The sequence below is a fragment of the Manis javanica genome, chromosome 1 (assembly GCF_040802235.1).
Source record: "Manis javanica isolate MJ-LG chromosome 1, MJ_LKY, whole genome shotgun sequence".
NCBI lineage: Eukaryota > Metazoa > Chordata > Mammalia > Pholidota > Manidae > Manis > Manis javanica.
This window is the reverse complement of record NC_133156.1, coordinates 49,307,432-49,331,555: the sequence shown is the minus strand read 5'-3', so window position 1 is coordinate 49,331,555 and position 24,124 is coordinate 49,307,432. Positions and strand designations below refer to the sequence as shown.

The 24,124-nt window shown below is 41.7% G+C and overlaps 1 long non-coding RNA gene across 1 annotated transcript in view; it reads right to left on the bottom strand.

Annotated features, from left to right (window-relative positions):
- Positions 1-24,124, bottom strand: part of LOC118967786 (uncharacterized) — a 47,710-nt gene that overhangs the window by 20,834 nt on the left and 2,752 nt on the right. The window contains exons 2-4 of the long non-coding RNA XR_005055017.2: positions 6,195-6,647; positions 4,319-4,400; positions 106-197 (exon numbers count right to left, since the gene is read on the bottom strand). This is a non-coding gene — a long non-coding RNA (uncharacterized lncRNA). The remainder of the gene's footprint in view (positions 1-105; positions 198-4,318; positions 4,401-6,194; positions 6,648-24,124) is intronic.

Genomic DNA, 24,124 nt, shown 5'->3' with positions numbered 1-24,124 from the left:
CATCTTCCCCTTGCCTCTCCTATTTACACTGCATACCAGCTGCTAGAGTGGTCATTGCAAAAGGTTCACATAACTCTCTTACTTAACAATCTTTCAGCAGCTCACCAAAGTTCAAGTCCTTTAAGTTGGGTATTGCATCTTCGCCAGCTGGCTCCTGCTTCTCCAGCCTCATTGCTCTTTGCTCTCCCACACTCAACCTGTGACCCAGAAACACAGACCTGGTGACAACTCCAAAGCCGGTCAATTAAAAGGAAATTTGATTATTTAAAAAATTAGTTACAGTGGATCATCAGAATAAATCATTTTCACTATAAGCATTTTTATAACTATGTATTTTTATGATTGCACAGAAAAATTGCATAAGCAATACAAAGATTTATACTGTATGTATAAATATCCATATAGCATTTACCCAGATTTCAGCAACTGTTTATATTTAGCCCCATTTACTTTGTCTTTATAATTCTGTCTCTATTTTTTTCATATCATTTTTCTGAGCTATTTGAAAGTATGTTGGAGAATCATCCCCCTTAATCCCTAAATACCTCAGAGTGTTCTCCTAACAAGGATGCTCTCATACATACTCATGTACAATTAACAAAATCAGGAAATTTAACATTGAGGTGACACTATTATCTAATCCACAGTTCATTTTCAAATTTGATCAATTGTCCTGAAAATATCCTTTAGAGTTATGTGCCTTTTGCCAAGGTAGGATCCAATCCAGGATTACACATTGTATCTAGTTGCTCTGTCTTCTTGGTCTCTTTTGATCAGCTTCCCATTGCCTTTCTTGACCTTAATTGAAAAACTGATTGAACAATTCATTTTTAAATTGTTCAGGCCAGTTCTTTTGTAGAAGGTCCCCCAACTTGCACTCATCTCGTTTCCTTATTATTAGATTAATGTTTTACAGTTTTGGCAGAAATACATGGCATCCTTCTCAGTGCATCCATTCAGAGGGACTGTCTGACCCAGTATTAATAACGTCAATTTTATCACTTGGTTAAGTGGCATCTGCCAGTTATGCTTTAAAATTAGTATTTAACCATGTTTTACATGTTTGTCTTAAACCACATAAATGTGCATTTATTTACCACGCTTTTGACTCAGGCCTAGGCTTTTTCTTTGAGGATAGGTCTGCACCTAGATCTCTAAGCCATTTTCAGTGCATGTCCTGGAGTGCATTGTCTAAGATTTTCAATGTCAGTTTCTTTCAAGAAAAGAACTGCAAGTCACCTTCAAAGTGCTGATTATTCTAGAATTATTATTTTCCCAGTCATTGACAAAAGCAACTTTTTCCCAAAATTTCAACTTCGTTTTCATGGGAACAGTTCTCTATTCACTCACTTGTTCTTTGGTAGATACAATTTTTAACTAATTTATAATTACAATAATAAGTGCAACTGGCATAATGTAGCTGCCTGATACTGGTATGCATACAACTTAATTGGTGTTTGCACACATATAAAACTTAATTGATGTTCAAATTGATGTTTGAATCAAAGCTATGAGCACTCCTACCCCATGAGAATTGAGGGACATGAGTTTTCAGACTGAAAAATCCCACGAAGCACCCGGCAAAATAAATTTAATTAAATCATCACAGAGAAATAATACTTTACTGGGATTAAGAGAAAATCTAAAAGAACCCATAGAGGAAAAAAATTAAAGGAGTCATAATTGTATCAGATTTTTCAACAGGCTTCAAAATTCTGATGGAAAATGATTTTCAAGACTTTTGTACAAACTGTGAACCAAGTATGAAGGAAGCCAACCCAGCAACTACTCAGTTATGCAAGTTCCCAAACAGTCTTTCTTAGGAAGGTTGCAAAGGATATACAAGGAATACGATAACACAAAGACTCGGGATGCAAGCAACAGAGGGCCCAACCCAGAAGTGTGACAAAGTATAAGCTGTCCAGGGTGGAGAAGGAAGGAAGATGTAAGAAAGCAGGAGGTCAGTCTCAGGGGGATAAACCATAAAGCATGGAATCGATTCTCTTATGTGTTTGAACATTTAGAAATACTACTGCAAGGCATTGGGCAGATTTGAAGGAACACAGGGAATAAGGAGCAATAAATATCTCAAAAACTAAGCAAATGACAAATACTGAAGCACCTCAGAACTAGAAAAAACAGTTGTACAAAAAACAAAACAAAAACAGTATCAGGATAATGTTTGGCTGAACAAAGAATAACATTTGTAGAGAGTAAAGCAAACTCCATCTATTGACTTAACAAAAAATGACAGAACTAGAAAGTAAGCTTTATGAAAACTGAAACCTCATCCTCTTCACTGATACATCCCAGTATTCAGAACAGTGTTAGGCACATTAAATATTTTTTAAGTGATTTATCTTTTTTTTTTAATGATAGTATCTGAGCTTAAATTTTTCAGTAAAAAGTAACAGAACTCTTTTTTTTTAAGATCTCTAAGGTGAGGAGAATTCCTGGCGCCTTACAGAAAAGTAGCTAATGAGAAGTGGCCTGCCATTCTCACAGACATTTCATCTATATGGAAACATACTGTTTTCACAGATTGTCCCCCAGATCAACCTTCCATCTTGGTGTCCCAGCCTTGGATATTCTGAACTAGGTCACTCCATGCTCATGTTGCACTTGTTAAAATAATTCACTGAATTTGAAGCTCTGTCAGTTATCATCGGGGTAGGGTGGGGGCAAATCCCTCATTCTTAGAGGTATAGTTGTTCATGAGGTTAGCCTACATTCACAATCAAGAAAACTTTCTGATGGTTTTTACACCCACTTCCCCACCCCAAACTGGATAGTTTGGTTCTACAAGTGTCTATTTCCACACAACTGTAGAGCTCTAATCATTAACAACATAGAAGATCATTTTTCCCAATGATCTTTAACCTTTTTCTTCCTGATTACCAACGTAATAAACGAAAAACTGCAGACACTTTGGAAAATGTAAAGAAATACAGTCTTTCCAAATGACCAGAGACAATACTATTAACGTTTTTTTTTTTGCCTGAGTCACTTTTTTCTTCTCAAAACTGAGATCTTAACTGTTGCAAGTATAATTTTGTGTCATTTATTAACAAGAAGAAATGAGTATTTCTTCAATCATTAAAAAAATCTCACAAGCAATATGAAAGACTGTTTCAAAATTATTGCCTTTAGAGGATAGTTTTCACTGCTATATAGACACCTTTTATAAAAGTGGAATGGGAGCCAATTTTTCTCAGAAAAGCCCTCATAGGGCATTTCCTTAGAGTACTGACTCTTGGGACATTCCTGTGATATTAGGGGGTGCTGCCTAACATCCAGGGCTCTGGACTCAGACTTTGAATCTAATCCAGTGTGCCTCCCACCAGCCCATGACCTTGGAAGTTCCCTTCTCTGAAATTTCCTTTTATCTATAAAATGGGGATATTAATATCTCCCTCCCAGGAGTATTAAGAAGATTAAAAGAAATATGACATATCAAGTGCTTAGCACCACACCTAGAAAAGAATAAGAGCTCGACAAATCCTAGCTACCACCATCCCCCTCCCTTTCATCAGCCTTGTAATTAAGGGTTAAGAGAAGCAGACACTCATAAGATTGGTTACATCTCCTGATGTTAAAATGGCCTCTCAGAGCTTGTTGTCTGCTTATTTGATCTTGCATAATTCTATGCCAATTCACATTTGCTTCTTTTTTAAATACAGAAGTATTTTGCCTTCCAAAGTAAGCATTCTACCTAATACTCTCACTCATTGTGTGTCCTACCTTCTTATCCTTTAGAAACTTAAAATATCTAATTGCCAACTTTGGCCTCAAGCCATGTGTGAGAAACTGAAGGTGTAGAGTTACTACTATGTTGCCATAAAGTGAGAAGAAGAAAGAATTGACATTAAGATGAGTACAACTGGGCTAGATGCTTTTTTTCACCAAAATCCTGCAATATAGGTAGATTACTCCTTCTTGGCAGATGAAGAAACCTTGGCTCAGAGAGGGGAAGTGACTTGCCCACAGTCATACAGCCAGGAAGTGACTGCGAATCCTCTCAGATTTCAAAGCCCTGGCTTCTTCCACTTGTCATAGTGCCTCCACAATATGTGCTGCCCAAACAAGTTCAGAGAACACTCCACTACCCATAGTAGTATTTACTAAGCAGTCAATCAATGCCCATGCTAAATCTTTCTCATGTATTATATCATGTAATCCTCCTATCAACCTTATGAAGTAGATATAGATGTCATCCCCAGTTAACAGAAGAGGAAACTGAGGCTCAGAGAAGTGAAACCACATGTTGAAGGTCATGCTGCTACAAAGAGTCACTGTTAGGATTCCAACCCCTGTTTACCTGAGTCTCAAGAGCAGGCTCTGAACCACCATACCTTCCTTCTTCCCTTTTCTTCCTTGCTTCCCATGCCAGCTCAAAATATCTAGTTGAAACAAAGAAAGTTCATTTTTATATCACAATTTCTTCAGGTTTCCTACTGATTCTCTAACTCCTGCCACAATTAGTAAACATGTAGTGAACATCCCAGGAGTCAAGGGAGACAAAGACCTTTGCAAAACAGTTCCTGTGGTGCCCATAATTATCCAACTATGGGATCCCAGAAAGCAAACCTGACTGCAGAGGCACATTTTGCCAGACCTCTTCATTGTCCCATTGCCAACAGCCACCCCAGTAGAGATGGTATCAGTGACGTGACTAACAATGAATTAAAATGTCTTCAAGCCTGAAATCATTTTCCAGAGAAATCAGGCCAACGTCCAAAGCTCTTTTTCAAGCTTCTCTCCTCTAAGGCTGAGGATCTGCTTTCCTCTTTTTTTTTTAAGGTTTCTGAGAAGTAGGACAGAACAACACAGACTGTGCCCCTCTGCTGGGAGAGGAGGCCGATGACTGGCCCATATGGGGAATATAAAAGGCAGGTTGCCCTGCCTCAGGTTGGGGCCAGCTCTGTGATCCAATATGTACTCTGAGCACCCAAGGGAGATGAGGCAAGAAGTAGGCTCCCATTGAGCCCACATTCATGCTTAGCTTTTCACCGGCCTTGTCTTGCTACCTCAGTCCCCTTCTCCTTTTTTTGCTCCTTCAAAAAACTCACTTGAACATTGGACACCATCCCAGGTTCTGCTCCTAAGAAACCCAATCCATAACAGTTGGTACCAGAAGATGTCCTAGGAAACAAACACTGCGTGCCTCCGCAAAGCAACTGCTAAGACTTTCACCTTCAGCGAGCAGGATGCGGTAGAGCTGGAGGGGCACGCCAGCTGCTGCCACGGCTCTGGCTGAGCACTGCAGATCTGTCACAGAGAGAACAGGAGGGACTCACCGATAGACCATTTCAGAGGGCTTGCTTGGCAGCATTTAGAGACCTCACCTCCGATAGCAGGAGGCTGCGAGAACTGAAGAACAGGCATTGCACTGCATCCTAAGAGCAGCACAACCTCCAAGAATGACAATTCTCTGCTAGATGGGTCCCCTTACACCAAAGACTAGGCCCTGATAGGGAAGGTGGGGACCCCGATTCTTGGGAGAGGCTGTCTGAACCCTCTGGGCCTGCAGAAGTGTCCACTGCCCCCTTGCTGGACAATAGAGCTCTACGCCCACTCTGCTAGGCTGGAAAACAAGTAAGGTGCTTTAGAAAACAGTGCTCTGCCCTCCTAGTGACTTGCCCTACCCCCTCTCCTGGCCAGCAGACCGATACCCGGGGTGAAACTGCAGCATGGATCAGCTCAGGAAGTGCTAGGCTGCTGAGGAAAGCAAAGAATTGGGCATCAGGCCCGGCCAACATGCCCAAGCCCAAACTGGAGGAGAGTGCCCAGGGAGGATTCCAAGGGTGATGGAGCAAGGCAGGTGACCCAGAAGCTGGATAAGGTAAAGCTTGTTGAGGTGGAGGGCTCCTCTCCGGTTATCATAGGATGTGACACCCAGGCAAGGGTTCCAGGTGACAGTTCCAAAATGCTGTTGGGTTGGCTCTTGAAATATTGGGAAGAGCAATGAATTGAATAGTGTAGAGATGCCACAACTGCCCTTGCACACTGGACAGAAACACTGTAAGGCTCAGAGAAGTTGGCTTTCTCAAACGGGCCTACTATATAAAACAGGAACACCTGTTAGAGGCTCTAACAACCTAACTAACACACTCCCTTTTGAAACGAGCTAAGAAGTTAAACCTCCCCCCCTTTGTGGCCTTCTAACCCAACCTTTTTAGTTTCAGGAATCTCACCATTCCAGTCCTGGGCAGTTTCAAAGTGCTCAGCCTCCTTGATGCCAGCAAGTCTGCCAGAGAGCCACTGACTCACGGTTAGCCCCTCCTGTTTCCATGAACTTCCCCTTTAAAGTGCTTTTGCTCTGCATGGCACTTCGGGGATGGTCTTGGGATGCTTGTCCACCATCTTTCAGGTTGCCAGCTTCCTGAACCTTTAAGCAACCTTTCCTTTTCACCAACACTTGTCTCTCAAATTTTGGCCTTTTGAATGACGAGCAGCCAAACTTGGGTTCAGATCTGGCTGACAGCTGAGTAACACACCCAGCAGCTGACCGTGTTCCCTGGAAAGGCCTGGAGGACTCTCCTTTTACCAACGTGGTAAGAAATGTTTTGGTGAGGTTGGCGACAGTGTCATGAGAAGCTCAATGGTGGCTGTCTTCCTTAGGAGGTGCTGCTGTAGAACTGGGCTCCCTAGAAGACAGTGGGTAATAAAATTCCAGAAGAGCAAAGACCATGAGAAGCACTCAACCATAAGCAGCAAGAGGGCTGTAATTACCATAAAGGGGAACAAGGGGCCCTGACCCACAGGGATCTAGATAGATGGCTCATCAAACACAGTAATCTTGGGAGCAAATTAGGACAGCCAACTAGGGTGCTGCTTAACACACACAATCAAAAAGATCGAGTGGTAAGCAAAAGAATGAGGTCAGAGCCGTTCAGGGGCAGAGGACCAATGAGGTCACCCTAGTTGGCTTAGCAAGGCTTAGAAGGGCCTCTTGATGGGGTTTAATGCTCTGCGCATGCCATCTTGAAATTGTTAATAATTGTAGGGGATGTCCTGCTCGGTTTAGACAATAGAGATGAACAGGGACTCAAAGGTAGTGCCATTCCCACCATCTCTCATATCCTCTACCTCCTAGTAGCTACCCTTATTCTGGCCTCATTGCCCACTTCTGAGTCCAGTGACCCCCCAGCCCTCTGCCTGGGCAGAGCTGAGTGCAGACACAAGGAAAGATGAGGCTAGGCATGCTGGCTCCCCAGGGCAGGGCATGGGGGTGGCTGCCTCTGCCTCTGGTCTCCCAGCACAGAGCTTGCCGTAACTGTAGGGGCTCCTTCTGCTGTGGGTTGGAGCAGGTGGCCTGTGGGAAGGGGAGACCATGTCAGGTGCTGAAGGTATCCTAATGCCTGCACACCCTCCCTTCCAACCTCCCTCAGTCTGGTTTGTGTTTGTCTCTTCTGACTAGTTTGAGGAACCTTCTAGGGAGAAGCCACACAATGCAAAGTGTATAACTTTAGTGATTCCACATCCAAGTTGAACCCTGTAATATTTGCATTTAAAATCGGCTTTGCATAAGAAATATAAAGGTGAACAGTAAAATTCATGCTAATAATTTTAAATGTCAACTTAACTTAGAATTACATTAAATGGCAAATAAAAAATACTGTGGCAAGCTGAAAGAGAAATGGCAGAAGAAAGAAAAAGGGTTTTCATGTTAGTATCTCTAACAGGACAGTTTCCCTGTTTTTTGAAAAAGGGCCCCAACATTTTCATTTTGCTCTGAGCCCCTTGAACAGCTTCCCTCTTCCTGTCCCAGATTCAGCTTCTAAGAAACCTGACACAAGACACATGCCAACTTGTCCAAGAAAGAAAAAACTAAATCTGCCTCTCCCCAGCCCCACCAGAAAAACCACGGAAGCCACAGGAGACAGGCACTGCATCCTGCCAGCCAGAGCAGAATCCAGCTCTCCTCAGTTCTCATACCTTCTCTTCCTCCTAACTCCCCCTGAGCTCCTCCCAGACACAAGTAGACAGGGGCACCTCCGGCTCCTCCCCATTCACTTCACATGCGAGTGTAGAGTACCTAATAATGCGGCTACCGTTTACTAAGCACAATAGGCTTGTCAGAAAAGTGTTTACCATGTCTTATGGCCAATGCCCAGGTCAACCCATGTGATAGGCAAGATATTTGTATAGTTCTATAACAATCTATAGATAAATCATATTCTTGCCGTGCAAATTCAGTTTCTTCACAAATCACATTCCTAAGCCTATGGCACCCCACTGTGTAATTCTCTATTAGCCACTGGAAATTGTACCCCTTCTCTCTCCCTCAGGCAATGACAAGTGTATTCCAACCATGAGCCACTAAAACCATGACCCTTGCCCCACAGCTGGGGCCCTTGTGAGCAGCGCTAGGGACAGGCTCGGATTTCTCTACATTATCAGATCTGGCCAAGCTTGTTGTTTTTCATGCAAGGTAGATCAACAGACCCTGTTAATGCCTAAACAGGCAGGACTGGGCTTGGCCTCAAAGAAGGAAGGAGGGAGGCAGCCAGGCAGATTTTCCTTTCTTAAAAGCCAGTACCACAAAATTGCCATTGGTATTACTTCTTCCTGATGCCATTAAGTTTCGGAGGCAAAAACTCTGTAAAAGGGAGTCAGGTAGATTGCAGAGGAGGATGTTAGGATCTATAGCTTTTAGCCATAGATATCTGCGTTTAACTAAAACAGTGTTTTGCAACCAGGTATGGTTTTGCCCAACTTATCTGACAATATGTGGAAACATTTTTAGTTATCACAATTTAGGGTTGCGGGAATGCTGTGGGCAGAGGCCAGATGCTGCTAAAGATCCCGTTAATGCACAGGGCAGCATTCCCTGATAAAGAATTATCCAGCCCCAAATCTCAACTCTTATTTAAGGAAACAAGAAGAGGAAAAAGAAACTCAAATATTTAAGGGCCTTTCATGTGTCATATGACCTACACATATATATACATAGACACACATCATTGAATTTTCACAATTCCGCAGAGTGATGTCCATTTCCAAAATGGGAAAATGGAATCCCAGATTAAGTGGGGACTTCACCCAGCTAGTAACTGGCAGAGGAGGAATTTGAACTTGGCTCTGGGTGATTCTCAATACACTATGAGCTCCATAAAGACAGGGACCATGCCAGCTTTGCTTATCTCTGTTTACCCAGTGCCTAGCAGAAGTTGGTACCTAACAGAATTCAATAGACACTTACTTGAATTAATAATGAATAAATAAATGAATGCCTGAGTCAATGGCCCTGAAGTACATGCTCATTTATTCCCATCACTTCTTGAGAATAATAAAGATCCTTACAACATCTCTCCAGGGTTCTAGTCAGGAACAGGTCATGATCAGGTATGAACATGTATGTTCCTGGTTAGAAACAGAAAACTTCCCAGGCCAACTCAAGTTAAAATGGAAGCATATGTTGAGAACACAGAAGTATTAAAAAAGCAAAGCACAGCCAGGATGTAAGGGCTTGAAAAGCCATCAGGAATCAGAATGCCCCGTCATCTGTACACCTTGGTTTTCTCTCCCAGCTGTTATCTTGCTTTGTTTAACCATCTTGCAAATGGTTTATATACCAGCTTCAGCTCTGTTTTGACTCTGAAAGTCCCCATTGCCTCTTACCTTGGTTTTACTTAACTATGTGAAATTGAATAAAGGAAATCTCATTTCAAATACAGTAGGGAGGCCAGAAGGGGGTACTTTCACACCCTACAAATTGTCTCAATTGCAGGGGTAAACAGGAAGAGACTTATAGAATTTCCTACCTTGCATTCCCATAAGAAGAAGCCTACATTATTACACCAGATAGAGGAAGGAAGAATTACTTCTTCCACAGCCGCAAATTCAGCCAATATGAAAATACCATGACTCAGCTAATGAGAAACTGTTACTAACCTGAACACTTGCCTTCCTGCAATGAACTTTCATTCAAAAAATAACCTCCCAACTTCCTCCTTTTCTCTATAAAGTAACATTCTTCTACTTTGATCTTTGATCTCCAGACTTGCTTATGGTTTATCATAGCTGCATGTCCCAAATGGCAATTGTTCTGCTGTTCCTGAATGAAACTTTCTTGCTGGTAAAATAACTAGTTGTTCTACTTTTTTTTCTTAAAAGTATCATTACTATACAATCTTATGTTTCAAATGTACATCACAGTGGTTCAAACAGTCCCTATGATCAACTTACACTGTAATTGTGAATTATTGTGCCCTTCTATCCCCCTCCCTCTCTTGGTAACCACTAGTCACTTCTCAATGTCTATGAGTATAATGCTGTTGTGTTTCTTCTGTTTGGCTTTGTTTTTATATTCCACAAATAAGTGAAACCATATGGTATTTGTCATTCTCCACCTGGCTTATTTCATTGAGCATAATATCATCTAGATCCATGTTGTTGTAATGTAGGATTTCTTTTCTTTTTATGGCTGAATAGTATTCCATTGGGTATATGTACCACATCTTCTTTATCCATTCATCTATTGATGGACACTTAGGTTGCTTCCATATCTTGTCTAATGCAAATAGTGCAATGATAAACATAGGTGTGTATATATTTTTTCAAATCAGGGATTTTGTTTTCTTCTGGGAAAGTCCTAGGAGTGTACTTACCCAGTCAAATGGTATTTCTATTTTTACTTTTTTGAGGAACCTCCATACTGCTTTCCACAACGGTTTAACTAATTTACATTCCCACCAGCAGTGTAGGAGGGTTCCCCTTTCTCCACATCCTCACCAGCATTTGTTGTTTGTTTTTTGGATGTTGGCCATCCTAACTTGTTGTTGAGAGTTTTATCATGAATGGATGTTGAAGTTTGTCAAATTATTTTTTCAGCATCTACTGAGGTAATCATGTGGTTTTTATCATTCTTTTTGTTAATGTGAAGTATGATATTGATGTATTTACAAATACTGTACCATCCTTGCATCCCTGGAATAATTCCCACTTGGTCATGCTGTATGATCTTTTTAATGTATTTTTGGACTTGGTTTGCTAATATTTTGTTAAGGATATTTGATCTATGTTCATCAGGGATATTGGTCTGTAATTTTCTATTTTTGTGGTGTCTTTGCCTGGTTTTGGTATTAGAGTGATGCTGGCCACATAGAATGAGTCTGGAAGTATTCCCTCCTCTTCTACATTTTGGAATGCTTAAGAAGGATGGGTACCAGCTCTTCTTTAAATGTCTGATAGAATTTGGCTGTGAAGCAATCTGGACATGGAGTTTTGTTTTGGGGGAGTTATTTGATTTAATTGCTGGTAACTGGTCTGTTCAGATTTTCTGTTTCTTCGTGGGTAAGTCTTAGAAGGTTGTATTTTTCTAGGAATTTGTCCATTTCTTCTAAGTTGTCCAATTTATTGGCATATAATTTTTCACAGTATTCTCTACTAATTTTTTGTATTTCTGTGGTATCAGTTGTGATTATTCCTTCTTCTTTTCTGATTCTGTTTATGTATGTACACACTTTTTTTTTTCTTGGTAAGTCTGGCTAGGGGGTTATCTATTTTGTTAATTTTCTCAAAGAACCAGCTCCTGGTTTCATTGATATTTTTTCTATTATTTTATTCTTCCCTATTTTATTTATTTCTGCTCTGATCTTTATTATGCCCCTTCTTCACTGACTTTAGGCTTCATTTGTTCTTTTTCTAGTTTCTTTAATTGTGAGTTTACACTGTTTATTTGGGATTGTTCTTTCTTGAGGTAAGCCTGTATTGCTATGTGCTTTCCTCTCAGAACTGCTTTTGCTGCATCCCACAGATTTTGGGATGTTGTGTTTTTGTTTTCATTTGTCTCCATGTATTGCTTAATTTCTGTTTTAATTTGTTCATTGATCCATTAATTTTTATAAGCATGTTGTTTAGCTTCCATGTATTGTAGGTCTTTTTGTTTTTTGTGTACTTTATTTATAGTTCCATACCATTGTGGTCTGAGAAGCTGCTTGATACAATTTCAATATTTTAAAAATTTATTGAGGCTCTTCCTGTGACCTAGTATGTGATCTATTCTAGAGAATGTTCCATATGCACTTGTGAAAAGGGTGTATCCTGCTGCTTTGGGGTGGGGTGTTTTGTAGATATCTAAGTCCATTTGATCTAATGTATTGTTCATTGCCTCTGTTTCCTTATTTATTTTCTGTCTGGATGATCTATTGATGTGAGTGGTGTGTTAAAGTCTCCTAAAATGAATGTGCTGCAATCTATTTCCTCCTTTAATTCTGTTGGTATTTGTTTTACATATTTAGGTCCTCCTATGTTGGGTGCATAGATATTTATAATGGTTATATCCTCCTGTTGGACTGATCCCTTTATGTGACATCCTTCTTTGTCTCTTGTTACTTTCTTTGTTTTGAAATCAATTTTGTCCAATACAAGTACTGCTACTCCTGCTTTTTTTCCCCCTATTATTTGCATGGAATATCTTTTTCCATACCTTCACTTTTAGTCTGTGTATGTCTTTGCATCTGAAATGAGCCTCTTATAGGCAGCATATAGATGTGCCTTGTTTCCTTATCCATTCTGCCACTCTATATCTTTTCATTGGTGCATTCATTCCATTTACATTTAAGGTGATTATTAATAGCGATGTACTTACTGCCATTTTATTAATTGTTTTATGGCTGTCTTTTATAGCTCCTCTCTGTTCCTTTCTTCTTCTCTTCTTCTCTTTTCTTGTTATTGATGGTTTTCTTTGGTGTTGTAATTGGATTTCCCTTTTTTTATTTATTTTTGCATGTGTGTATATTTATGGTTGGCTTTAGTTTTGTGGTTACCAAAGGTTCAAGGATAGCTTCCTTACTATAAAATATTCTATCTTAAATTCCTGATTACTCTATTTCAAACACAATCTAACAGTATTTTTACCTTCTTCCTCCTCCACATTTTCATGTTAGATGTCATAATCTGCTCTTTTTGTGTATCCCTTGACTGATTTTGTGTATAGTTGATCTTGCTTCTTTTGTTTTGTTCTACTTTCTTACTTCCTTGGTAATTAGTTGGTTTACTTTCTTTACTGTGGGTTTATTTTCACTGGTTAAAGCTTGTTAGCCTTAGGGTTATTTCCATCTACAGCAGCACCTTTAATATACCATGTAGGGCTAGGCTTAATGGTTGTTGTGAATTCCTTCAATTTATGTTTATCTGGAAATTGTTTAATATCTGCTTCAAATTTAAATGATAATCATGCCAGGTACAGGGTACTTGGTTGGAGGTCCTTCTGTTTCAGTATATTAAATATACCATGCCATTCCCTTCTTGCCTGTAGAATTTCTGTTGAGAATTCTGCTGATAGCCTGATAGGATTTCCTTAAGTAACTTTTACTCTCTCTCTCTGGCTGCCTTCAACACTCTCTCTTTATCCTTGAGATAATGAACTTTGCATTTTCATTATTATATGTCTTGGTGTTGTCTTCCTGGGGGTACATTTTGTTAGGGGATCTCTGTGCTTCCATGACCTGAGTGTCTATTTCCTTCCCCACATTGGGGAAGTTTCCTACAATTATTTCCTTAAAGAGACTTTCTATCCTTTTATCTTTCTCTTCTCCTTCTGGTACTCCTATTATGCAAATACTGTTTCATTTGGATTGGTCACATAGCTCTCTTAACATTCATTCCTAGAGATCCTTTTTTCTCTCTGTTTCTCAGGTCCGTTTTCCTAATTTCCATTTCATTTACCATCTCCTCTACATGTTCTAGTCTACTCTTAAATCCATCCATTGTATGTTTCATAGCAGATACTGTATTCATCAGCTCTGAGAGGCTCTTCTTCAGGTTTTCTATCTCTTTGTTGAAGTCCTCCCTGAGATCTTGAATACTTTTCTGTAAATCTGTGACTTTTACTCTGAAATCTTTATCAGGAAGATTGGTGATCTCTATTTCATTTAGCCCTCTTTCTGGGATTCTTATAGTTTTGTTTGGATCATAGTCCTCTGCCCACTCATTTTGCCAGGGTTTCTGTGTTTCTTCCTTTGTATTAGATGTCTCTGCTATGCTTTCTGGCCTATAGAGTAATAGCTTTATGAAAAATACATCCTGTGGTGCCCATAAGCTCAAGATTATTTTCTCTCTAGTGCCAGGTTCCATTTTGTGAGGGCCCCAGCTGCTGGTGTGCCATGGGCAAGGCTGCCTTTCTATCTTCTCTGGATGGGCAGTTTGCTTCCACCATGCCTTTGTGATCACCTTGGGAGTCTCTGTTGGGCTCACTGTGGGAGGGGCTGCCCTCTGCCTGGCCTGCAGCAATAGCATGCCTGTAGGGTTAACGGGTTGGGTGGACTTATGTTTAGCTCTGCCCTGGCCAGATACACAGCATAGGGTTTGGACACCTGCAGGGCAGAAGGAGTTCTTGGGGTTGGCTCCTGTAGGCACCTCCCTGACTGGGTTGAAATGGACTCAAGGAAGATGGGGGAGTCTCCCTCTTTCTGCCAGGCAGCAAAGTCTGATGCTGCCACTGGACAAAATGGGTTGGCTCCCAGCAGCATGTGCAGGCAGGAGTCTCAGGGCTGCATTGACAGCAAGGGGAATGGCACATATGGGGCTCCCAAGAGTTCCCAATCTGTTGGGCTGAGGGAGGTCTGGTCCACCAGCCTTTTCTCCTGAGGAGAAAGTTCCATCCAACCCTCATCCTTCTGGTACCCCTTCCACTGCTGGCAAGTCTTTCAAACTGCCACTTCTGCTTTGGGTCCCAGGACTGGTGGAGCATGCCTGCCCTCCACATTGGCTGGAGTCTCAGCCTCCTAGAGTGTTCCACCAGTTCCTGGTGTCCAGCCCCACTACTCACCAGAACCCACTGTAATGTGAGCCCATGATCCCAAGGCAGATCTTCAGGGCCGGGTATGCAATGCTTCTGGGCTCCTACTCCCTCCCTGTTTCATTCTTCTTTCTCCTGCCTATAGGCTGGGTTTGGGGGAGGGCTTGGATCCCACTTGGTCCCAGCCTTGCCACTTTACCCTTTTCTGTGTGGTCTTCTCTGCTTCCTCAGGTGTAGGTAGTCTGTTCTGCAGTCTTCAAGTCATTTTCAGGTTGAGTTGTATTTGCTCTATTTTCTTCTTTAATGTGCTTTTGGGAAGATGTTTCTGCCTTGCCTTCCTATTCCACCATCTTTAATCCAATCCTCCTGCCTGTTTGACTTTCAAGGTTGACAACTAGCTTAGTCTGTCCATATCCCAATTATACACTCCCAAAGGGGAGATTGGTGTAGCCTGGGCTAACCTTCAAGATGACTGTGGCCCCAGCCAGACAACTTCAACTTCATGAGATAGCCTGAGTGAGAACTGGCTAACAGAACCTCATCAAGCCGGAGGACCATGAGCAGTAAAAATTTTGTTTTAAGCAACTACCTTATGGGAAATTTATAACATAGCAATTAGTAAATACAATAGCTTTTGGTATCAAAAGTGGGTTGCTGCTAAAAACTTAAGCATGTGGTGTAATTATAATTCTGCTTCCAATTTTAATATCTGAAGAGCAAATATATGTTTCTTATCACAAACCACAATGTCACAATCATCCTGTGTTTGAACAGCTGGCAGAAGTTGGAGGGGTCCTAAAGGGCATACTAGTGTGTGGATAAAACTGCAGTATTTCCAGAATCTCTTGCCTGGCTTTAGTTCATCTCCATATCAATAGGTGTTGCCAAGGGTTGGAGAGAAGTAGTTGATCTCTATATCAATAGGTAATTACATGGGCAAGTAGAGGGCTACCAGGACTGGAGAGGTTGGGTGGACCTCTTCTGCAGCTGGGTCAAGAGAGACATGGGACAACTGCTTGTAAGAAATAAATGGGTTTCTCCCACTTTATTTCTCCCTTTGAGTGATTTCGGTTCCAAATGTATTTTGCCCTGGGATTTTTCCCCAGACTTACATAGTGAAAGGCTAAGCATCTTGATAGTGACTTAAGGGAAATAGAGGAAAACGCAACTGGAAGCTGGAGGAAAGAGAACCCTTGTGGGTGGTGGAAAGTTTGGTGACACTGCTGTGTGGTAAATGTGGAAAAGTAGGAAATGTTCCATAATGAACATGATGATCTGGCCAACCTACCTGTAGTTAAAAGCAAAAGAGAGAGAACAGCTTAAAAAAGAACTTGTTTGGGTTTTGAGCAAATTTTAGAGAGTATATAAAAGAGCTTGAGTTTTCTGGGTTTGAAAATAAAACTAGTTAAGCCCAAGCTCTCCAGAGGGAAAACTATTCTCAAATTTTAAATGGCTTTCCAGGAAAGGGTGGGTATAGCATTTTTTGTTATGAGCTCAGAAAGGTTTAAGAAGGTACTTCATTAACCCTTTCAGAACAAAATCCTTCTAAAGACCTTAAGGGTGTGCCTGCCTTTCTTAATTAAACAACAGGATTTCTAAGACCCTAAAGCATTGCCCCACAGTGGCGGAAAAGGGCCCCCAAGGTAGAAAGGATTTAACAAGGACTGAAGGCTTTGTAGCCTTCTCAAAATGGAAGGAACTCCAGGAAGAATTATAACCAATCCTTAAACTTTCTTAGAATCAGCTTAAACTGAAGGAGGAGATAGTATAGGACAAAATGAGAGCTTTGGATTCCAGAACTTTCATGGACAAGAGCAGGCTCAAAAACTACTCAGGAGAGATACAAGTTACATTTCATAGGAAAGGAAGGTTAAACAGGAAGTGGAACCAGAGCTCAGAAGGAAGAGCTGTGAGGAAGCACTGAATAGAACTGGACTCTCATCAGGGAGCTTGCAATATGTTTATTGCAGCTTTCAGAGGACCCCTGTCCCACCGTTGTATTCTGGGTGTGGAAGACAGATAATTGTCTTTTTTAGTTCACAGGTAACTCAGATAAAAAAGAATCACTCTTGAAAAGCTGTAACCAAGAAACTGCACTCAAGGCATCCTGGCCATACCAGGAAGTGCTGTAGAGACAGGCTCCTGGACTGAAGCCTGAACCTGATGGCAGGAGATGTCTGGAAGAGTCTTGGGATTAGACCACTGCATTTTGCATGAAGGAGGAACACAATTTGGGTCAGATGTAGTAGACTGTGGCAGTTCTAAAATTTGGCCTCCAAATTCTTTGACATTCTCACCATGGAAGAGTGGCATCTATGTCTCCTTTCCTTCCATCTTGGCTCTGTAGCTGCTTGATCAACAGAAAATAGCACAATAGAAAGTGGCACTGTGCCAGTTTCTGGCCCAAGTCTTAAAAAATGAGCAGCTACTTCCTCTTCCTTGGGATGCTTATTCTTGGATCCCACCGCTCATGCTGCGAGGAAGACCAAGTCACAGGGCCAAATGTCTGCGTCCCAGCACACACTGAGGTCTCAGTCTCTAGTTAGCATCAGGTACCAGATGTGAGAGTAAGAAAGCTTTCAGAAGATTCCAGTCCCAGATGATAACCAACTATACCCACATGGGAGACACTGAGACACATCTAGCTGATCCCAGGCAGGCCCCCAGAACCATGAAACATAAATAAATTCTTGCTGGTTTTCAAAAGTCACTAAGCTTTGGAGTCATTTGTTATACAGCAATAGATAATCAAGACAGTACTTTCTTTAGTTACTTTATATAATCTTAAATTGTTTGAGTGTATGATGTTGGGGAGGAAGAATTTTCCTCTACCCTGCAAGGTTCTAGTTGGTTTAAAAATTATTAAAAAGAAAGACAACAGGCCCAAAAAGGTGTCACTTCTGCTTAGCCAAGTCCCCAAATCAGGGCCTAATACTTAAACCCAATTACAGTTTCAACCTCTCCCAGAAACATAGGCAGTCAGGAATTTTCTAATCAGCATCATGGATAAAATAATCTGTCCCATGAGTCTTCTCCATCTTCCCTAAAAGAAGATAAGGTGATCTGCACTGTAAGAGCCCTGCTTTTCCCCCTGAGAGAAGTGATCTTGCCTGAAACAACCCCTTCTTTTATATTGCTAATAACTTTTCCCCACCCTCTTGTCTATAAAATCCTTCCATTTTGCCCAACTCTTCAGAGCATCTCTCTGCTTGGTAGAGGTGATGTGGCCCAATTAATGAATTGCTTAATAAAGCCAATTAGGTCTTCAAATTGACTTGAGTTTTGTTTTTTAACAAAATTAAATTGACACATGACAGGTTAACAGGAGGAAAGTAAAACAAAGTTTAATTACACAGGTACTAGGAATCCACAGACATGAGATTCCAAAGACAATCAGGCACTATGAGATAAGTACTTCCTCCTGAACTAAGAAGAAGGGAATAGGAAAGGAAGGCAATGCACTTGAATATGAAAGAGTAAATATTCAGTAAACAAATGCTTGATGACCCACACAGAAACAATGGGACAGAGAGGAAGTTAACAGACCTGGCCACATTCCTTCCTGACTACCATTCCTAGTTCACATGATAACGTAGTTATCTGTGGTGATGGATCTCCTCCTGGAGCAGTTCCTCCATCTAAATATTTTACGCAATTGGTAGGGTGAAAGGTCAAAGTTTCTTTGAGTCTTTTGGGATACATACATGCTCAAGAGGCATATCTTGGGGTGGCCTGCCCTTGGCCCCTACAATGATAAAAAGCATACATAACTTTAGCGATTATAAAGTCATTACTATATAAAATAAATTAAAATTTACTATTAAAATCACAGAAGGCTTTGGAATTGAAGAGAACTAGGTTCATATCCTGGTCAGCATCCAATTAGTCATACAACATCAAATGAATTGCTTAGCCTCTCTGATTCCCAGTTTCTTTCTCTTTAAAATAGAGTTACTTAAGAACACCTACTGAATAAGCTTGTTGTGAGGTTCTGTATCAAAGAATAAATGCAAATCTCTTAGCCCAGTGCCTGGTACATTGTAGTTGCTCTATAACCATCTCTCATCATTATTCCTGGACATTGGTTGAGCTAATGTTGGCTAGCAAGGCCCCTGAGGATGAACAGGCCTTCTCTCATGGAAGAGCACTAGGAATTCTATTCAGCAGGCTGGGCACATGCCAGCTTGCCTTGTGCAACAGGCCCTGTGGCCTGATGACTCTGAAAATAGACATTCCAAGCAGGGCTTAGGCATTTGTTTGGTTCCAGACAGAAATCACTCCAGTTCAGTGTTGGAAAATGGCTCACCTTCTAGACTTGAGCATCACTGGGTATGAAGATAAACAGATGAGAAGCAAACAAGGTAAAGGAGACAGACTTCTATCCTTTGACAAAATCAGCATTGCGCACAAAGACTTGGCTTCCATAGAGTGGATGGAGGATCTAGTTTGATTTTATGTTCTCTAGTCAGTTCAGCTATTTGCACATTAATTAAAAATTGACTTTCACAAAGACCTAAAAAAAGTTTGTACTGTGGAATATCCAAAGCAAGAGGTTGTAAGGCTCAAGACATCAGGAAACTTGCAATATAGTTAGTGATGTTAATTCAATCATTCTTACATTTACCTACTCATTCTATCTGATTGTGCTCTCCAGCCTGGTCTCTCTGCCTTCTGTCCTGCCTAATCTGTTACCTTTACCATAGTAAACATTCTAAAGGGTGGTTCTAATCCTGACATTCCTCTGTCATTAAATCTTCAGTAGGTCCATGTTGTTCTCTGAACAAAGTCCAAACTCTTTAACATGATGCACAGGAAACTTTATGACCTGGCTTAAACCCTCCAATGGTTCCACATTCCTTTTAGAATGGGATCCAAACTCTTCTCTATGTCCTAATAGGCCGCTCACCTCCCCCCACCCTCCACCTCCTCTCCCTCACTCCACTCGTCCACAAGGCATGCCTGGTTCTTCAACTGCTCATGTAAACTGCTCCCTCATCATGAAATCTGTTACATACACACATCAAAGTTTGTTGACTTTCTTAATAGCATTTATCATAAACTGTGATTATCTCACTGCTCAATCTGTAGGCCCCTGAAGCAGAGATGCTATCAGCCAAAGTCACTATGACATCCTCAGCTCACGGAACAGTGCCTAGCATGTAGTGTGTGCTCAAAATTGTTGTTGGTCATAAATGAAGCTTCATTTTCCAGATTTGGAATCCAAAGCTCAGAGAGTTTAGGAGACTTGCTTAAGCAGTAGGGCCTAGCCTGACTGATTTCAGAGTCCATGCTCCAGACAAGTGCTGCTCAAAGTAGCTGGTCGGTGAACTACTAGTTACTGGTCCAAGCCTAAGGCAGTGGCAGATTAGGCCAAAATGTAAAACAATGCAATGCTATCTTCACCCAGCATAGCTGCTATGAAAAAAATGTCGGCCCTACTAAAAACTGTGTGCTTAGTGATGCAGTTGATATACACCCAACTGCATGCTCCATATCACCTCTGCTGCAAGCTCATCAGAGTTGGGAGGCAGCACCCACCTGTGCGCCTCACTGAACAGCATGGCTCTAGTCGGACCACCACACTGCACTCCTTACTCTTCTTTCTCCTCTAGCCAATGACCTCATCTCAACCACCGGGTTTATTCCTGGCTCCTTCTTCCTCTCAGCTGTGGACTTGTGCACAGTAAGTATCTGATAATTTATATCATAGAAGAAGAGAATATTGAGAGTTTTTTTTTTATTCCTGATTTTCAAAGCCAGCAAAAAAACTATTTTTGGACTACTCCCCAGTTTTGGAATTTTCATGAGGCTCTAAGCCCCCAGAAAGCTATTCTTGCTGGCTAGTTGGCTAAGCTCTCAGTCAAATTCCTGATTTCCGAAGTAGAACAGTGCAGGCTATTCTTATACATGTTGGCCTCACAGCCTAAGGCAGTGACAGCCTTCAAAATCCAATGAGGCAGGGGTCTGTCCTTACGTGCTCTTAGTCTCTAGATGCACTGGTGCCAGCCTCCCTAACCACAGTTGGCCCCCTTTCTCCATCACCATGGGCTTTCTTCCAGTGCTTTCACTTCTAACCCTACCAAACAACCCCTTTACATACACACACACACACACACACACACACACACACACACACACACACACACACACACCATGACAAGACAGCATGCTGATAGGAAATGAAAGGTTTGCTCACTCATTCAAATATTCAGTGAGAAGTTTTTAGGTGGCAAGCATTATTTTAAGAGTTGGGGATTAAAGGACAAAGCCCTTGTCCTCTGGGAGTCTTCTGAGCTAAGGGAGGAAGTCACATTAAATGTGACACAAATAGTATCATGATGAGTACAATGAACAAAAGTACTAATGTTTTATAAGGAGGTCAAACAGGCATCCTAATCAGGCATGCTGGTGAGGGCAAGAACCCAGGCGTGGGTATCAGCATGAATACTTTGTCTCTCTAATATCACCAGCAAGGCCACCCTTTCGCTCCAATGTGGCAGGTGCTATGTTAAGCACAAAGATGCAGGAAGTCATTTCATCTTCAAAAGGCTGAATGGCATGAGAGCCATTTTTACCCCCATTTTACAGATGAGGAAACCAAGACAGAGGTAAAATTACCACTCCAAAGTTGCACAACTGATTAGTGATGAAAACCTAATTCTGCCTGATTGTGATACCTAGTTTCTAACCATTGAACAGTACTCTAACCTAGTCGAAGCCTTTATAAATAAACTTGGTAGGTGTCCCAGGCCCAGGAATAAGCCCAGCTATAACTAGAGTTGCCTCTGATTAAACATGGTATTAGGAAGTACATGAGGGCTCTCAGGTCAATCTTTTCAGTAGTACCCCCATAAAGTACAATGATTCACCCCTACTAAGCTGTGTTTGTGGTCAATAATTATTGGTACTGGAAGTTCCTAGAAGAGCAAGTTTCCATGTTGCTTCTGAAGGACTTGGACCCAAACCTCTCCAGTTTAATTATTTGTCAGTCACTATTCTGGGTCAGACCCCATACTAAGCCTGAAGATGCCAAATGGAATAAGTCACAATCTTCCTTCAAAGAGTTCATCCAGTAATGAAGGAGACAGGCGAGTAAATAGATCACTATATTACTACACAATAAGTGGCAAAGAGAAGCAAATACAGAGACTAGAAGGAGCACAGAGGAAGTCTTTCCAAAGGAGGGGATTTCCGGGTTGAACTTTAAAGTACAAACAGGTGTTCAGTGGTAACTCAAAAAGCTTTACGCATTTGAAAGGGGTGGCGGCATTGGGCAGTAGCATGCACTCCATCAGCTATAGCAGTTTTTGTCCTCTTGGAGCATATAATGAAGGATGTGTAGATGCAAGAGATGCAGCTAAACACATTCACAGTGACCAATCATGATGGGTCTTATATCCTAGGCTAAAAGGCTAGGATTTTATACCGAAGACGGTGTAGGGGGAAAGGCATGATTCTATGCCCTGAAAATGGAAATGATCTGGCTTGCTTTCAAGAAAACCCACTCTGGCATCAATAAGGAGGGAGGATAGGATAAAGCCATCAAGAGGCAAGATGGGCCTTTAAAAGTATAAACGTGAGATGCAGAGGCTAATGCTCAGGTGAGAGAAGTAAGGTCGGACAGGAAGGAATGGACACCAGGATAACAGCAAGAGGACTGGGTGACTGGTTGGCTGTGGGCTGTGAGGGGGCGAGAGGAGTCCAGGATGATGCCAACTTTCTGTTAGGTGAGTGGGTGGACGCTGGTACTACCAGCTGAAGTAGTGCCTTCAGGAGAGTGAGCCGGCAAGGATGATGAGTTTATATCAGGACTTGTTTAGGTTAAAGTGTGCCAGGAAGTGAAGATCACCAGGCAGAGCAGAGCTCCCAGAGAGACTCTTCTCTGTTTCCATAAGGAAATGTCTGGCAGGACTCAGTCCTGGGGAAGGCAGGGACACCCAAGCTGGGAGCTGCTAGATGCAAATGGTCAACTGTTGCAATAAACTGGCTTCTATCACCAAACATGGGTTGGGTTTGTAATCTGAGGAAAGGATGGCTCTTGAGGCATACGGAGAACCTTGATTTCCCACTTATTTATTCCCCATGCTCCCCTTTCTTGGTAAATGACACTACCATGCACCAAAGCTCAAGCCCCAATCTAATGCCTAACCTTCATGCTCCCCTTTCTCTCTCCCATTCATCCTCAAGTACACTATCTCACACAGCCCCATCACCACTCATCTCCCACCCTGCTTTATTTTCTTCCTAGCAATTATACTATCTAAATATTCTCCTATCTAATTTATACTAACTAAAATAATATTATACATCTGTGTACTTGTTTACTGTCTGTGTCCCCTTTGGAATATAGGTAACAGGAGGGAAGGGGCTTTGTCCTGTTCTCTGTACCCCTAATCCTAAAACAGTGCCTGGCACACTGCGAGTTCAATAAGCGTTTGTTAAATGAAATTCTTGATCTGAGCTCTTCTCTCCATCTCTGATGCCACCACACTGAGTCAAGCCTCCACACAGTTCCTAGAGTGCTCCCTCATTCCCCCCTACCTTAGTGACTGATTGCATTTGAGCCAGGAGGGCAAGGGAAAGACTCAGGTGACCACTCTTTAAATTTTCAAGTCATGGCACCTGTCCAATCTGCCTATTCTCCACAAAGCAGCCACAGTAGCCCACTTGTGGGATTTATATATAAATCAAGTATAGAAATCAGGTGTATAATCATATATGACTTGATATTTTCCTGGTAAGTGATCAAGAACAGAACAAGAACAAAACAGTTTCTGTGACCTAATTGCCCTTGCTATTGTTTCAATACCTTGTAAGACTTCGCGCCCCAGGAGACCGGAGACTGCGAGGTTAAGTTTTCCAGTTAGTTAATGGTTGTCTATTAGGTCCCCCACACAGAATTCTATTGTTATTAACACGTATTTGCTCAATAAATACTAAGGGTGCCCTCTCAGCACCACCCTTGCGCTGTTACGCCTTGAGTCCCCTGCCTGGCCCTTTCAGACCTTCAATATCTCATTGCGTCTCCTCCCTTGTCTGTGGGTCATTAGCAGGGAGAGGACTGACACCCACTAAAATCGTAGATCATATCACTCCCTGCTTAGAATCTTCTGGTCTCCTCAAAGTCTAGCATGCCCATCTTTCCAACTTCTTCTCCAATCACTTTATTCCTTGCTCACAACTCCTCATACTCTGCTTCTCTTTCTTAAAGCAAACCTACCTTCAGTCCCAGTCACATCACTGTCTTCCCTGGCAATGTGCAAGGATCCCAGCTCATGTGCTGCCTCCCAGGAGAAGTCTTCTCTGACCATCCAGACTGAAATAGAGTCCTCCTTCTCTCTCCCAGAACACTGACCTCATTATTTCCTTCATATCACT